Here is an 18,302-nt window from a genome sequence, read left to right on the forward strand (position 1 = left end):
GTTGTCATTGATGTTAACCAGTATGGGATGTCTACCAGTAGAAGAGATGTATGTGCAACACTATCAAGGAGGAGTACAGGTTGAGATATCTTTGATATCACCTTGTGTTGTAGGACACCAGTAAGGTAAGGATGAATGACCACTGGAGTCACCAATACACAAGTTAGTGCCTGACTTGTGTGGATGAGTTGGTAAGGTGATTGGTACCAGTATAGTATATCACCAGTAATGAAAGGATGTCAACTGGTAAGTGATGTGTTGAAATGGAGAAGACAGATCAACCAAGTGAGTGGTTGTCAGCCTAAAAAGATCATGACCAATGTACAAGAAAGATGGCCAAGGTGTTTGAGTTGTTGTTTGTGATGAAGAGGCAGAATGTTACCTGAATCACATCAACAACGAAGGAGAAGAATGAATAGGTCACAGGTTTGTTGTGAGGTTGCTGAACAACAGGACTCCCACCGGATGAAGATGCAGTCATCATGAGAAGCAATGAATGACAGTGAATGTGCCCACACCGGATCACATGTGCCTGTTTGAAGATATGTTGCACAAATAGGGAAGTCACATGAGTACATTGCAGGACACAGAAGACAAGGCGTCACTCCACCGGTATATGCACTAGACCAACTGAGAAGGCATGCTGAGATGCCTATACAGAAGAAGAATTTATGGGTTTGTCAACTTGACAAACTGGCTAAGATATGATCCAAGCTGATCAGAGTAGAAGGGTTGGATTGAAGATGGAGTTCATTGAAGGTTGATGACAGACCGGTTTGATGGTTTAACCAACAAGGTTAGTAAACCGATAGAAAAGATGAACCGGTAGAGTGTTTTGTCAGTGATCCTAACTGGACCAATATGGATCCAAGCTAGCAATTGGTCAACATGGATGCCACATGGAGTCAAGGTGGTGGACTTGCATGCAGTGGTAGATGGAATGAACACCGATAGAGTAGTTGTAGAGTTGGTCAACATTAATGGTAGATCCCACAAATCACGGGACGTGTTGCAGAGGTTTGCGGCTCAAGGTTTGGAGGACAACTGAGAGACAAATAAGAGTGATTGATTGAGGAGATCAAGGCAGATGAAGGAAACAACAAGACCAATCTTTTCGTTTGATCAAGAGATCAACTGACAAGGTAAAAAGCAGATTGCCAAAGATAGAAGGCGTAATCAAGAAGGCAAGACAATAGCGGTGATGAGGAAACAACTGTCTGGGCGATCAAATCGGGCAAGATTTGATTAGATTTGGTCTGCCTCAAGGTAAGTGAGGAAACCCTAACCACCCAATGTTTAAATTGGTTTTTGGCGAGAAAACCAGTCTATAAAAATGCAAGCCAAAATCAGAGATGATTGTCACTGGATGAGAGAGTAGGGCTGCTATAGAGAAGAAGATAGTGCTACTGTAAAGTGATTAAGTGTTACTTCTACATGTGATAGAAAATCAGTCAATTTCTCAATGAATATCTGATAAGAGACTGAGTGTGAGGGAGAACCAGGTTGAAGTGTTCAACCGGTAGCAGTGCAGAACTGGTAGTGTCCATACCGGAAGAGTAGAGGTGAAGGAAGCTGCAGAGTAGGCAGACATAGAACCGATAGAGTGTCATACCGGTAAAGAGAAGAACAATGAGGAAAAGATCCAGCAGAGAAGAAAGAGAGTAGAGGTGAACCGGTAGAGTTTACCAGAAGTGAAGTAGCAGATGAGAGAAACAGGAGAAGTGTACCGGTGTAGCAGAGAAGGTATCTCACTAATAGAGTAAGGTATATGAAATGGTTACAAGATAACTACTTTAGTAATTGACATTTTCATTGTGATCACTGAGTTGTAGCTCGGTGCAGGGGTTGTAGCCCATAAATAAGTTAGGGGTTGGTGCTCCTTGGGTTGGTGCCCTAAATCAGGGGTTGTAGCTCCTTGGGTTGGTTCCCTAAACATTGTAACATAGTTTTGATTGTGAGGTTGGATTGGAGTAGTAGACTCCAACAACATTTCTCACTGAGGCTTTTCCCATCTTGGGTTTTCCTCGTATATGTTGGTGTCATGTGATGTCCCCTTGTGTGATTGCATTTGTGATTGGTCTCCCCACTAACCGGTAAGTATGTTCTTAGTTAGATCCCATAACTAGTATACTCACATAAGTTAGTTAAAGAGAGACAATTTGAGAACCACTGATTCACCCCCCCCCCCCACCTCTCAATGGTGCATTGTGTCTAACATATATGCCCTTAGAGACTATAGAGAAAGGGCATATCTATGAAATTGGGTGAACAACCACCAAAGAATTCCTTGGATTGTTGGGAATAATTCTAACATGATAGAATAAAAAGAAGATAAATATGGTGGGCTTGGGTAAATTGGAAATATAATAAGAAATTTAAATTTGGGATAAAAAGAAAAATAACATAAATCTCTTTGATCCTCTTGAAAATATGAAGAAAGAAAGCATTTAAGATATATGGTATACATGGTGCAATTATCAAAAAGGTGGTAAAAGGATTTATCATAGGTTGAATAGGTTTTATCATAATAATAATAATTTCTTCTATTTTGAGAATATTGATGATGGTTTTTATTTTAAAATTGCATTCATGCACAATTCTTACCATGTTGGAACTAAAATTTTGGTGCAAAATAGTCCCGATATTAAGAAGATAAGTATTATGAATATCATATGGTGTATGTGAGCTTCTGGATTTGACTGTATGTTCCTTTTTGTTATCAACATTTCAAATCACTTATTCTCTTCTCTAGATCACTATCTTGATGATGAATCATAGAGCATGATTCAAAACGTTGATAACAAAAAGGCACACACAGTCAAATCTAGAAGTTCACATACACCATACAATTATGGACTGTGGAAACTTAATGTCTACAATATAAATATCTTTAAATTAAATACCTATCTACTTAATAAATAGGAGTGTAGTAAAAGAATCTTTATTATTAGAGAAATTAATAAGATGACCTTGAAATAAATTTCCTTTGTTGTTCAATGGAACAATATTGTAAATAGTTGTAGAGTTCTACTTTAAGCTATAGGAAAGAAATTTCCCTATATAATAGAAGCACTCAAGAAAGATCCAAGATGATTTTCTAGTTCTTGAAAATATCCTACAATATGACCCTTCTAATGATTTTTTAGTGGAAAAAATGGTGAAAATTAATTGTAAGTTGTGAACGCTTCAAACTAAGAAGACCCAAGGTTTGGATATTAGAACTCAAGATGAATTGACTTAATGAAAATATATCAAAATGAAGAATGCAAATGATGGAATTGATTCAATCAGAGTAGATGATGTGTAGATTAATGACATGGATAAAATAAAGAAGTTTAATTTTTTTTTATGAAAACAAATTTGTTTACTGCTAATGACACCTCCCACTGTTGCAAAAAAAGACTCAAGATCTCTATAGTAAAAACATTCCAAAAAAAGTAAGTCTCAATTTACTGTCTTCAAATGAACAAATATTTGGGGAAGGAAATGTGAATATTTGTTGTGTTCAAAAGAACAACTGTTTGGGGAAAAGGATGGCTGATCGCTTTCCTGGTTCCCATGGCCTCTGAGCTTCTTCTTGGTCCAAACCTCTTTATCCTCCTCAACTCCATGCCCTAAATCACCGCTCTCTTGAAGGTCATCTTCACCCTTCTCGATTACATGCCTTTGAAATTTGTCCTCATCGCTCTCATTCCAAGTTTCAAAGTAGTTTGAAGTATTCCCATATAAATCTAAAAAATGTGAGTAATCTTGCTTCTTGGGTGAACAAGGTTGCAACTAGAGCAAATCAAATCCTCTTCAGTATCCTCGCAACTTTTGGCTCCATAAATGACCCGCTAGAGAAAATGGGGCCTCTGAGTTCAGTATGCAAACTCCCTCAAGTGATCTTTGAGGGAATGTAGAGCTTTTGGGCTCTATCTCTTTAGCAAAGATTGGATATTCTTTTTCTTTGACAGAAAGAGTCCTAGATAAAAACTTTTTCAATGTTCCCAGAGGAAACCAAGGTTTGGGAGGTCTTCGATTGAATGATAAGAGCCCTTAATTTTCTTCTAATGCAATAAACTCCTATTCCTCCTTTAATAGGCCTAATGGGAAGCAAGGCCTGGGAGGTTTTAGAAAGAACGGTAAGAAGGTGGGCTAGCAAGATCTTTCCCTTCCATCATCATTAGTTTTAAAAGCTACCTCAGCCAAGGCTGACTAGAAGAAGAAAGGTCCTGGAAGTAAGCTCTTTGTGCTGCCTTTAGATGCTATGATCCCTATTTTAGGATGTCTACAGGAGAATTCTCTTTTTTCTACATGGTGCTAGCTTGAGGGGGAATACCAGGACATCATAAATTGGTGGCTCTCTTTGTTTCTTGGTATGATTTTGGTTCGCCCTTTGCAAAATGATTATATCCTAATTGAATGTATAGACTCCTTGCTTAGAGACACAATCTTCAATGGTAGTCCCCTGTTCTATTGTGGGTGGATCTTTCACCTCTTTGAATGCAAGCCATGCTTTGATCCTATGAATAATATGATAAAAAAATCACCAGTTTGGCTATCTCTAGTTGGACTTCCCTCTGAGTTTTGGTGTGCTGAGGCACTTTTAAAGATTGGAGATGCCTTGGGCTATTTAATAGGCATTGAAGAGTATTTCCTCAATGAAAAAACAAGGGATATTGCCAACATATATGTCAAAATAGACCTTGAGCTAGGCTTTTATGGAGAACTAGATATTGTCTCATAGGTGGGTAGATGGAAATAGAAAGTTAGTAGTCTCTCTGAAGTAATCCCGGGTAAATGTATTCTTAGAATACAACTTTTAAATGGAAACTCTATGCAAGGATCAAAGGGTTCGATCCTTCAGTTAGCTTATCATTCTTGTCCTTCAGCTTTGAAGCATAGTCTCCAACAAGGTCAAACTACTCCAGTTGGTTTCGCCTCTTTTGACTAGGATGGTGTGAACCATACTCAGCTCCAGGACCTTAGCAAGGAGTTTCAGAATCCTATAGGTCCTTTGTTAGATGGGTCTCCTCATCTGGAACCTATTGTAGAGGCTCTAGAAGATGTTCGTCCTCCATCTCTCCCTGGTCAACATCTCATCCTCTCCCCAAAGTTAAAATTGAAGGACAAAAATCTTCCCAAGAAATCTTATAGCTCAGGCAAGATCCCCCCTTTAAGTCGGGGTGTGTTTAACATCTTCATTTCTAGGCCTAGGAAAGCATCCAAAAAAAGGAACCGAGTGAGAAGATTTCAGGCGGGTGAGAATTCTTCTTTGGCCATTTCTTCCAAGGATAAGGACGTAGCTTTATATAATATTCTTTTTGAAGGAGAAACTCTAAAGGAAGATATCATTCAGGAGATGAATGAAGTTAATGATCCGTTTTATGATGATCACATGGATTCCAAGGAATCGCCTATTCCTTCCCCTAGAAAATCTCATAATCCCTTTTCCGTTCCCTCCTTTTGTGATTCCTAGTTGAAGAGAAATGCTATTAATCTCTCCTCAGAATCTCCATCTCCATTGTTGGACTTCCCTCATTTGCATTTCCCCTTCCTTGGATCAAACTAAGACACAAATTCTCACAAGCTTTTTGTAGATTATCTTAATTAGGACGAGGACCCAGATCAAGTGATGGAGACTCCTATAGCAGCTTTATACTCAAAAATTAAAGAAAAGAGAAAATTGGGCATCAAAAATTTGGTGGATGGAAAACTATTGCCTAAGTATGGGTTTCTTTCACCTAAAAGAGGTAGGAAGACCTACACAAAGCAACTTCTTAGCAATGGAGAGTTAGAGGTCAAGTAAAAATTACTGATCTATGGAAAGTAGGGAAGGGATCCCCCCTTCCTGAACAACAATGAAAATAATTTCATGGAATGTTAGGGGCCTTAATGCCCCTAATAAGAGGTGCTTGGTCCTTTTGACCAATGCTGAAATCATCATGTTGTAGGAAACTAAACTAGATTGTCTCCAAGCAGAATCCTTTGGTGTGGAAATTGGCCACCATTTCTCTACCAGCCAATAAGTGGCAGTATCTGCAGAAGATTTGTCAAGGGGTTTGTTGATAATTTGGAAACAACCAGTTGTCCAGATTGAGGGAATTGCTTCTAACAAAAATTGGCTACTTGTGAGAGTTCTTCATCTACACTCCAATACTTCTTTCCTACTGCTTAATGCTTATGGACCAACATCTCCTTCCCTCAGATGCGATCTATGGTCATATCTGGATGGACTCTTATCCCTTATCCATGATCATTTCCTTATTATTGGAGGGGATTTCAATGCTATCAGGAGTTCTAAGGACAAAACATGAGGCATCATTAGACTTGGTAGATATCAACAAGATTTCAATAGTTGGATTGACAGAAATGGTCTCTTTGAGATTGATTCTAGTGATAATGTTTTCACTTGGAACAATTGAAGATGAGGATTCAACAACATTGCAGAAAAAATAAACTAATTTTTCTGGATGGGAGATCTTTCCTCCTTTTCCTTCTCCCTCGATTTCTCCCTTTTCCCTTGCTCAGGCTCAGATCATTTCCCTCTTCTTCTCTCCTTGCAGGGTGCTCCAAATCTTTCTAAACCACCATTCAGATTTGAAAACATGTGGATGAAGGATGCTAGATTCTTAAGTCTTATTGGAAAAAGGTGGAACGAAGTAAGTTTGAAGGTTCAAAGATTTTTCCATTTGTGTCCAGGCTTAAATATGTCAAAAGACTGTTGTTAGAATGGAATGCAATGCATTTTAAGAATATCTTTGTTGTCAAAAAAAAGATAGAGGCCTAGATGAAGATATTGAATGATAGAGTTATTAAGGAGGGTATGACTAAAGTCCTTTTTCAAGAAGAAAAACATCTTCTGGATGAATATGAAGATATTTTATCTAAAGAGGAGATCTTCTAGAAATAAAAATCTAGAGAAAATTGGCTCCAGGCTGGTGATAGGAACACAAAATTCTTTCATAATGTCACCCGTATCCGCAAAGGTTTAAATAGAATTTCAAGGCTGGATACCCTAGGAAATGGTTCCACTGATGATCTAGATATCATTAAAACTGAGATCGTGAACTTCTTTTCCAAGCTTCTCAATAATGAAGAAGGCTCTAATCTTTTAGAGAAAAGGAATTTGTTATCTTTTATTCCTAAAGTGATCTAAGAAAATCAAAATCAAATACTAAATCAAAGTTTATTTCTAGAAGAAGTGAGTATAGCCCTAAATTAGTTCCCCTCCGATAAAGCTCCAGACCGAGATGGATTTCCAACAGGTTTTTTTTTTAAATGTTGGGAGATCCTTGGTTCAGATTTAGTGGAAGCTTTAGAATTTGCTAGGAAATCGGGCAATCTTTTTAAGGAGATCAATAATACCTTCATAGTTCTTATTCCTAAGAAAGAAAAAGATTTCTGATTAGAGGACTTCAGACCTATTTCCCTCTACAATTCCATCTACAAAATTCTTTCTAAAGTGATGATGAATAGGTTGAAACCTTTAATGGAATCCATTATTTCAGAGGAGCAAACATGTTTTGTTCTTGGTCGCTCAATATTAGATGGGGTCATTGTGGCGCAAGAGGAAATTCATACCCTCCAAAACATGAAGAGGCCAGGTATGATAGTGAAATTAGACATTTCCAAGGCTTATGATAACGTGGATTGGCTTTTTTTGTGCAAAATTATGCAGGCTTTCGGGTTCAGTAGACAATGGATTAATTGGATCTATGAATGCATATCCACACCAAGATTCTCTATCCTTGTTAATGGAAAACCAAAGGGATTTTTCTCATCCTCTAAGGTTATTCACCAAGGGGATCCAATTTCTCCTTTTCTCTTTATTATCATGGCTAAAGCACTTGGAAGAACAATAAATCAAGGTATGCTAGCAAAAATTTGGAAGGTATCAAGATAACCACCAACTTTGTTGCTATGCATCAATAATTTGTTGATGACAACCTCCTACTTGGTGCAACAAGATCCAAGAAAGCTGCCTAGTTTTAGGAACTACTGGAATCATGGGAAAGCTTCAGGTTAGGTGGTCAACAAGGAAAAATCAGAAATTTATTTTTTCTCTACTCCAGCAATTGTGGAAAACAAGATCTTAAAAATCTTCAATTGAAAAAAGGGATCTCTCCCCTGTATATAACTTGGGATACCAATAGATAAGGGTTTCAGGAGTTCCAAACTGTGGGACCCCCTTAAGCTAAAACTAAATAAGAAAGCCAATTCATGGAAAGGAAAATGGCTCTCTTGGGCAACTAAATTGAGTAGGCTTCAAGTCGTCATCTCTGCTCTCCCCATCTACCTTATGTCCCTTCTAGTCCTATCAGCGGGCATGAATTCTTTCATCATTTAGAATATGAGAAATTTCTTTTGGAAAAAATTGGATGAAAGGCACAAAACTGATTTGATAGCCTGGGACAAAATTTGTAAACCCAAGTCTTTAGGGAGCTTGGGAGTACATAACCTTCAGATTCAGAATAAGGCTTTAGGAGCAAAACTAGCCTGGAAGATGCTTATTGATCCAAGTGCAAGATGCGTAAGAATGATTCTTACCAAATATGTTGTTGTAGGAGACCCAATTAACTTTATGAGAGCTTCTAGTCATCTGAAAGGGTCTCAGACCTGGAATTTTATTCTCAAATGCAGGCATCTTATAACAAATTATGTTTCTTGGGATGTTTGAGATGGTTCATCTTGTCTCTTCTAGGAGGATTCTTCGGGTGGATTTTTGAGCATAGATGGTTTATTAACGATTCTAACAACAAGGGAATGGCTAAGACCTTATTGGGGGCCTCATGTCAAGGATTATGAAGAGTTTTCAATGGATAACTCCTTCCCAGATTGGGGTTGGAAAAAATTGGAAGGCCTCCCCTTTCCCTTAAATGAATTAAACCAACTTATTGCCTCCTCAAGGAAAGGCATTTGGTATTCAGAAATGGAATTGACACATTGATTTGGTCTCCTACTAAATCTGGACAATACTCTGTTAAAATAGGATATAATGTTCTCGCTAACCTAGTGGACTTTGAAGATCAACATATGTCTCAAAAGCTTTTCTAGAATAATAGAATTATTCTTAGGGCTGGCATTTTTGCTTGATTGACAGTCAAGAAAAAGATCCTCATGACAGAGAGATTCAAGAAGAGGGGATTTGAGGGCCCCTCAAGGTGCATTCTCTACAAAGCACATGAGCAATTTGTAGACCATCTCCTGCTCACTTGTCCCTTTTATGCAAAATGATGGAGGTGGTTATGTGCTAAACTAGGTTGGATAACAACTCTACCAAATGACATTGTATCCCTCTTCTCAAGCTGGCCAATTAGACCAAAAGATGGCATTTTAAGCTCTTTGTGGGAAATTGCCCCCTCTTCTCTAGTATGGGAGGTATGGAAGGAGCGAAACAAGATAATTTTTTATGGCAAAGCAAGGAGTGTTGAATCAGTTTTATCTTCTCTGGAAGCAACCATTGTTGAGAACATTAATAGCAGACTTGCCCTTTCTACTAACTTGGACAAGAACTTTACCTCATGGGATGACAAAATGAGGTTCTTATGGAATGGAATCAAAATTCCCCCCTTCTTAGGAAAGAAGTCAGGCAACAGAGGAAATGTAGCTTGGTCTCCTCCCCAATACGATTGGTTCAAATTGAACTTTGATGGGGCTTCTAAAGGAAATCCAAGAGCTTCTGGAATTGGATGTGTAGTCAGAAATCATAGTGGAATAGTGATGGGAAAGATGGTTGAACCTATCCCTCTAGATACAAACAATGTAGAAAAATTTAAAGCTCTTCTCTTTGGCCTGTCAGAGTGTTCTAACTGTGGCATAAAAAAATTAACAATTGAGGGGGACTTTTCCATCGTTATAAATGCAATTAAAAGGACTCATTTTGTTAATTGGAAGCTGCAAGCTCTTCTAGAAAGAATTATAATGATGCTACCTTATTTCAACAACTACACCTGCAATCACATATACAAAGAGGCAAACATGGATGCAAATGCTTTGTCGAAGTTGGCATCGACTAGCACTTCTTTAAGTTGGTGGGTGCTTGAAGTCAGCTTTAATTCCCCAAGGAATCAGGAAGAGAGTGGTTGATCTTAGGCAATTTGAATTTCTAAAATATCCATTCAGGATCCATGGTTTTTCTTAGTTGGGCAACCTTTGAATTCAAATGAAGAGAGGTGTTTAATTGTCAATGGTCTTCTATTCTCCTGACAAGCAAGTTTGCTAAGTAATCATGTTTTATATTTTATGGGCCCTTCATCCTACTGTATGTTGATTATTACTAGATAACTATAGCCCGCACTAAGGCAACTAATTTGGACACCTTCAATCTTGAAATCATGCATCATAAATGAATGTTTCTTGATTGGGGAGTGGTAGATGAATAATAACTTTCTCATTCTTTGTGTCACGCATAGAAAGGTTGACGAGGTCAGCAAATCTGTCAAATCTTCAGGCTGGTGGGAAAGTACACCATTTTCGTTGGCCGATGCTTGTGGTGATGTGTTGGTAATGCTCTAAAGTCTGATTAATTAATACTATGACATTGGAAGCCATTCCTTTCGCCACCTCTTCTCTAGGATTAACAACTCCAGGCACTTTGCATTAATGAGCCTAGAATTGTGTGAGAATGTCAAAAGAATTTTAAAAGAAAAGAAAAGCTAAGTCTTGTCCTTGCATTATCGCATGTCCATCTTGATGCTTGAAGGCTTTCTACTCAAAATTGTAGAGAAGTTTGTTTTCCCTGGTTAGCCAAATGATGGAGGAAGCTTCATTTGGCTTCATTATTAAAAAGCACTTTGAGCCAATTTTCTGTTTTGGGGCAGATATGCCCATCTCTCTTTCCTGCAACTTCCGTCAAGTTTCTTTTCATGAGATTTCAGACCTAAGGCTGCTCCACAATTCTAAGTTTTCAGTCATTTTGGCGGTGAAGCTAATCCTAGGCTCTAGTTTTCTAAGCAGGGTAGAGTATCCTAGGGATAATTCTAACATATCTTCAAGATCTGTTGGCTCTTTGTTAGACTAACAATATTCCAAGGAGAAGGTGCAGGCTCTAACCATGCATCTGGTTGATCAAAATGTTCTAGTGGGATTGGATATTGTCTTGAATCGTGCCATTATTGGCACAGGGATGCCTCGCTCGGGTGACCTGATATTATTCAGTCCCAGGTGAGACCATTACCTATTACCCCTTTTTGTTGGACTTAAAAGGCCCTTCTCTTGGGCATCACAAGGAATACATGACAATGGCAACTAGGTTTTTAGAATGGAGATTTCTGGGGGATGAACCAGACAATACAGACAAAGAAGATGAATTACTTGACTTTGCCTGGTTGAATGACCTTATTCCTCCAAAATTGGAATGTTATGGGAGGTTTGCTGATGGCCAAAGAGCTATGAACATAAGGGGTCATGGTCGTGGAAATCTCCCAATGCAGAATAGGGGTCAAGGTCGTCTGAGAGGCAGGGGTCGTGTTTGGCCTAAGGATCCGGTTTAGGGCTGCTTGAATTCTATGCAATGCAGATATGATCTTTGTTTATAATGCTTGTCTCTGTTTTTTATGTTTATAGATATGTCTGGGTTCTAAATTTTTTTGTCTTAATGGAGTTAGTTCTAGACCTTGAAGGCTGAATGCCAGCCTTTTTGAGTTTAAAACTTCACAATTCTTCTCTAAAGGAAGAATTTGGACAATTGAGATTGTAGGCCCAATTTTTTTTATTTTTGATTAAACAAAATATGTAAATGTTTATATATATTAATATAATCCGCTGGCTCTGTCATTTACCAATCCCCCCAAAAAAAAAAATTCCAAAAAAAATATTAAAGAAGAAGATGATACATGTTCTTCTCCAAACAATGACGAACCTAAAGAATACTAAATCCAACAGAAAAAGATCATAATTCATAGACATTGATAAATTATAATATCTTATTCCCCTTTCCTTTTATATGACCTCACATATATGTATGTGATGCATAAATATAGTTGCATTGCATCTTACCTCACACATATATCAAATGTGTATATTATTTTCAATATGTAAGTCATCAACCAAAATATTGTCTGTCAGGGTGAAATGCTTATCCAACACGACAATATTCAATAAATTAGACTTTCTATGCCAACGAGTGTATATTATTGACTTGTGTAACAAAACAAATCCAGCCATAACTTAACTTCACTTCAATATACGACTCACCATGTTTGTGTTTTTCTTTGACATGCAACATAACATTATCTTGTTGGCATACCCATCTCAGCTTGTTTTCACAGCAACTCTATTGATAAGTGAATTGCCTAGCATAGGATACACCATGCAACTACCAACACAACTTTGCAAATGGTCATGGTGAAGACTCTCCTTACTTTGATGGTTGGAAAGCCTACGACACAAATCCTTACCATCCCCACAATAATCCATCTAATATCATTCTATTTAAGTATTTCTTTATTTAATGATTAAATAGTCAATGGGAATTTTATATTTCATTATTATAATATTTTTATGAGTCAAAATTGAATTTTCATGGATGAGATGGATGATGGTTATAAATAGTCTAATTCAATAAATTTGGAAAAAGGTCTATTCAATTGAATTTTTATTAAATAATATAGCATTTAGTCAAACTATTAACAAATTCAATTAAGAAAACTATTCAATTTAGCTTAATTCATGTGTCAATGTAATGGATTTTATTAATCATTTATGACAGAGTATTAAAGCGAGACATCTTATTATTTATTGAGAAAGTGGGATGAGGAAGAGTAAAATTTGATAAAGATAGAATAGTTCTCATTGCAAGAACAACTGTGTCTCATGAGGTGCCAACATTCTATGTGGCAAATGTAGGAGAGGCTTTCCTTGTTCCATCCCCATATTATCTTGGCCAAGTAAAACTTAAATATTTTACTAAGAATCTACTACTTCTCAAATTTCCATATAAAAATATTCAAGACTTACCCTATTCATCAACCATATAAATTAATTTGATTATATGAGCTAAATAAATATTATAACTAATCTTTCAATTAATAGATAAATCTAATGTATACAAATGTTGACAAACAGGTTTGATAATGATCTAAAGTGGCGAACTGGAGTAGAATTGATACCGGTGGAGTGTAGTAGTTCCAACAATTTTCAGGTGAAAACGAGGGCACTTGAAGAAGCATACAAGGAGGCCAAGTGTTGTAAGATAAGAGTGAAGGGAATTCTAATAACAAATTTGTCCAACCCACTAGGAACCACAATGCATGAGAAAACATTGAGAAGTATATTATGTTTTGTGATAGAGAAGAAGATCCATCTAATTTGGGATGAGATATATGTTGGATTAATGTTTTCTGGTCCAACATTTGTGAGCATTACAGAGGCAATATCGAGTCAAATGGAGCATGATCATATTTACATTGTTTATAGTCTATCAAAGGACATGGGATTGTTTGTCTTTAGAGTAGGAGTCATCTATTCATTTAATTGTTATTTGTGAGGAACCAGTTATTGCTGAGAGGGGGGAGGGGTGAATCAGTAATAACAGTAAACTTTAAAACCTTAACAACCACCAAAAACTTCTTTCAAAACAACTCATAAAAAATACCGGTAATAAGTAATAACTAGTTCCTCACAAATAACAATAATAACAAGGTTGCTATGGCAAATCGTAGAATTTCAAGTTTTTTCATGGTTTCTTCACAAATGCAATACTTGTTGGGCAGGGTTACTAAATGACAAGGAATTTGTGAGATAATATATTAAGGAGAATAAGAAGAGACTACAAAAGCACATAATGTGTTTGTGCGAGGATTGAACAAGGTGGACATTAAGTGTTTAACTAGAAGTAATGTGAGGCTTTTCTATTGGGTGGACCTTTGTCATCTTTTCCACAAAGAATTCAAGCATGCACTTTAGAAGATAATCATTGGAGAAATTGGACTGAATGTATCATTTGGTTTGTCATTCCATTGTAAAGAGGAAGATGGTTCAGGTTTTTCTTTGCTAATATGATGTCAACCACTATGCAAGAATCAATCTCTAGAATTAAGCATTTGATAGAAAGGAGGAAGATGCACATGCCCTTGTCAATCTATGAACATGGATGCACAATCTCCCCCTCAACTGCACTAAATTTTTTTGTAGCTCATCCTAAGAAGCTCTTCCTCTCTATTGATGGAGCTATTTGTTGGCAATAATGCAACAAATTGAGAGGGGGGTTAGTTTGCACAAAAACTCACTGCAACTTAAATCACAAATCAGATCTCATAATTAACAGTTAAAGCATGAAACAACACCACATCAATATCACACATAACAAAGAGGTTTTCGATGTGGAAAACCTGATTAAGGGAAAAACCACTGTGGGAACCTACCTACAATGAGATAATACCCCGTTAGGAGTAAATGTAAATATTACAATGGGGAATGCACATGCATTTAGGCACACTTCCTAGAGCTCACTGCTCAAAATAAGAAATCCAAAAAGGCTACAACCTTTAGGGAAGGCTCAATGCCTTACAAGAAGTCTCACTAACTTACAAAAGCATTCAGGCAACAATCTGGATTACATGAACTATGAAAATAGCATCTCCATATGCCTGAGTACAGTTTCAGTTAAGCTTGCTATCAAATCTTCTCTGCAACACACTCCTTCACATAACTTCGCACAACTTTCTTGCTATTGAAAGATTGATACAATATTTGCACATAGCACTACATCTCCCAATGATTATTATATTCACTTATACAAGACATCAACCTATATTTCAAGGTCGGCTAAACCCTCAATACAAATTACAAAATAATAACCATACATGCTACAACAATGCATGCAGACCAAAACAATGTTGGCTAAGACATAGTCTAGACCCAAACAATCACCACAAACACGCAACACCTCCAACAATTACACCTCAATCATCTGCAACACGCTACAACCAACAAAAATGTTGTATAACATGAAGAACATTATTGGACAAAGAAAATATTCAATAACGCGCACAATAATCAATGCGGATGACCACTACGCATAGAACACGGTCTAGAGATATTCACAAGAAATGTGAATTGCACCACAACAACTTAGATCACTAGAATCATCATCATCTTTCTACCAGAGCTAAAGAACACCATCATAATTGACTACCAACCTAAAAGATTCTCTTGTGGATTTCCAAATCATGAACCAATCAAACTTAGGACACACATCAATGTCCATAACACATCCCACACATCCGCAACTAAAGATATTACAATTCCAGAGAAATACAAAGCACAAACCAAAATATCGAATAACATGAACAACAATACCGGATCTCATAACTTGCTCAAGACATCGTGAGTACCTCTACAAATGGTAATGAACCATCTACAAACAATATACCAGAAACCCTTTAATCTACATTAGCTCATCTGCAAAACAAACTCATCCAACCAAATTGCAACACTGGAATACATTAGAATACATTGACATCAATGACAACACATCATTCCAGCAAACTTCTCAGCAACATTTAACAATCTCCCCCTTTGGCATTGATGGCAACATATGAATTTGAAAAACAATCAATGCAAAGAAAGAAATCAACTCACAACAATCTACCTCAAAATCACAAGGATTAGCTCCCCCTTAGACAAACAACTCAAATCTCAAAATTCTTTGAGGTTTTTCACATGCTCTTCTCCCCCTTTGGCATCAATGACAAAGGCTCAAGAATCAATATTCTCTCCCATACAAATCTGTACATCTGAACCACTGAACACCAACACTGACTACTCCCTCTGAGTAGCAGCCTCACTCATCAATCTGAATCACAAAATATCTATGTTAATTTCATCGGACTGATGCAAATCCATACATCTTAGTTCTTATTAGGAGGGGCACTCACCCCTAACTTCTCTCTGAGATACTCAAAAATATCTTTAGGCAAAGGCTTCATAAAGATGTCTACAATTTGTTCCTTTTTAGATACATAATCCAATTTGACTCTTTCTCATTCACTTTTTCTCTCAAGAAATGAAACTTGATCGATATATGCTTTGTTTTGGAATGCAACACTGGATTCTTTTAAATATTGATAACACTTGAATTATCATAGTATATAGAAATAGGCTCATCATAAATAACTCCTATATCCTTCATCATTTGCTTCATCCAAATTACTTGAATACAATTGCTAGTAGGAATAATGTATTCATCTTTTGCAGTAGATAAAGAAATGGCATTTTTCTTCTTACTTGCCCAAGAGACCAACTTCTTACCAAAAAAGAATGCACCACTAGTAGTACTCTTCCAGTCATCAACATCACCTTCCCAATCAACATCTGTAAAAGCACTCAAGCTAAAGTCATCATTCTTGGGTTACCACAAACCAAAATCAACTGTCCCTTTCAAATATCTAAATATCCTTTTTATAGCAGTAGCATGAGATTCCTTAGGATCGACTTGAAATCTAGAAACATGACATACATCATTCATTATATCAGGTCTAGTTTGAGTCAAATACAACAAACCACCAATCATAGATCTATATCTAGTCTTATTAGATTTCGAAGAATCATCATATTTTGTCAACTTACATCCGGTCACCATAGGTGTACCAACTGGTTTAGAGTCTTCAAAACCAAATTTATTCAACAGTTCCTTCATATACTTAGACTGAGATATGAAAATGTCTTTGTCCAACTGAGTAATTTGCAATCCCAGAAAGAATTTCATCTCACCAATCATAGACATCTCAAATTCATTCCGCATCTCTTCAGTAAACTTCTTACATAGGCAATCATTTCCTCCAAAGATAATGTCATCAACAAAAAAATCAACATTAAAAAAGTTATTCTGATCAATCTTGAAATAAAAGATATTGTCAGCAACACCTTTATTGAATCCAAGCTTCATCAAATACTTATCCAATCTAGCGTACCAGGCTCTAGGGGCTTGCTTCAATCCATACAATGCTTTCTTTAACTGGCAAACCATGTCCTTTTCATTTGTCAGCTAAAATCCATCTGGTTACTCAATGTAGACTTCCTCTTCCAACTAACCATTAAGAAAGACTAATTTGACATCCATATGATAAACCTTGAAATCTTTATAGAAGCATAGGCAAGAAATAATCTAACAGCTTCAATTCTAGCTATTGGAGAAAAAGTCTCCTCATAATCAATTCCTTTCATATGTGAATAACCTTTATACACAAGTATAGCTTTATTTCAGATAACTTCACCTTGTTCATTCAACTTATTCTAGAATACGAGCATTTAGTTCGAATTACATTTTAGGTCTAGGAACAAGAATCCATGTATTATTTTTCTCAACTTGATTCAAGTCTTCTTCCATGGCTTTAATCCAATGTTTGTCTTTACATGCTTCATCAACACTTTTAGGTTCAATCTTAGAAATCAAACAAATTTCTTTGGCAAGTCTTCTCTTAGTCATCACACCTTTATTCTTGTCACCAATAATCTAATTTTTTGAATGATTTGACCTTACATACCGGGGAGTTTTAGGATTTTCTTGAATTTCAAGCTCTTGAACTCTTTCTTCTGCATTAGCATCTACACCTTCATTCTCAAGTTTTTCCGAAGCAATCTAAACTTGACTTTGAGTTCACACTTGCTTTCCTTTATCTGAACTAGCATCTTGATCATTAGAATCATATCTACAAGATTTAATTTATCTTACATTACCTTCATCAACCTTCACATTAGCACTTTCAACCATCTTTCTGAATATTTTATTATAACACCAGTAGGCCTTACTTTTAGTAGATTAACCAAGAAAGATTCCTTCATCACATCTAGCATCAAACTTTCCAAGATCTTGATCTCTTTTGATATAGTATTTACTACCAAAAATTCTGAAATATCTAACAATAGGAGCATGACCAAATCATAACTCAGAAGGAGTCTTACTAGTATCAACTTTGACATTTACTCGATTAAGAGTGTATACTGTAGTACTCACAGCTTCTCTCCAAAACACATGCATACCATTTCCTTCAATCATCATGGTTCTAGCAGCTTCTTGAACTATTCTATTCTTTCTTTCCACAACACCATTATACTGTGGTGTCCTAGGAGCAGATATCTGTCTCTTAACTCCATGCTCTTCACTATATGCATTAAACTCACCAGAAGTTAATTCTCCACCTCTGTCAAATCTCAGACATGCCAGCTTCAATCGTCTCAGTTTCAACTCTAGCTTTGAAAATATTGAACTTCTCCAATGCTTCAGACTTCTCCCTTAAGAAGGTAACCCACATCATTCTTGAATAACCATCAATTAGCAACATGAAATACTTGTTGCCCTGCAATATTATCACTCT

The 18,302-nt window shown here is 36.7% G+C and overlaps 1 pseudogene; it reads left to right on the plus strand.

Moving 5' to 3' along the window:
• Positions 1–11,225: 11,225 nt before the first annotated feature.
• Positions 11,226–13,890, plus strand: LOC131045372 (1-aminocyclopropane-1-carboxylate synthase-like; annotated as a pseudogene).
• The last annotated feature ends 4,412 nt before the right edge of the window (positions 13,891–18,302 follow it).

This window comes from Cryptomeria japonica, chromosome 8 (genome assembly GCF_030272615.1).
Source record: "Cryptomeria japonica chromosome 8, Sugi_1.0, whole genome shotgun sequence".
In the NCBI taxonomy this organism is placed as follows: Eukaryota; Viridiplantae; Streptophyta; class Pinopsida; order Cupressales; family Cupressaceae; genus Cryptomeria; species Cryptomeria japonica.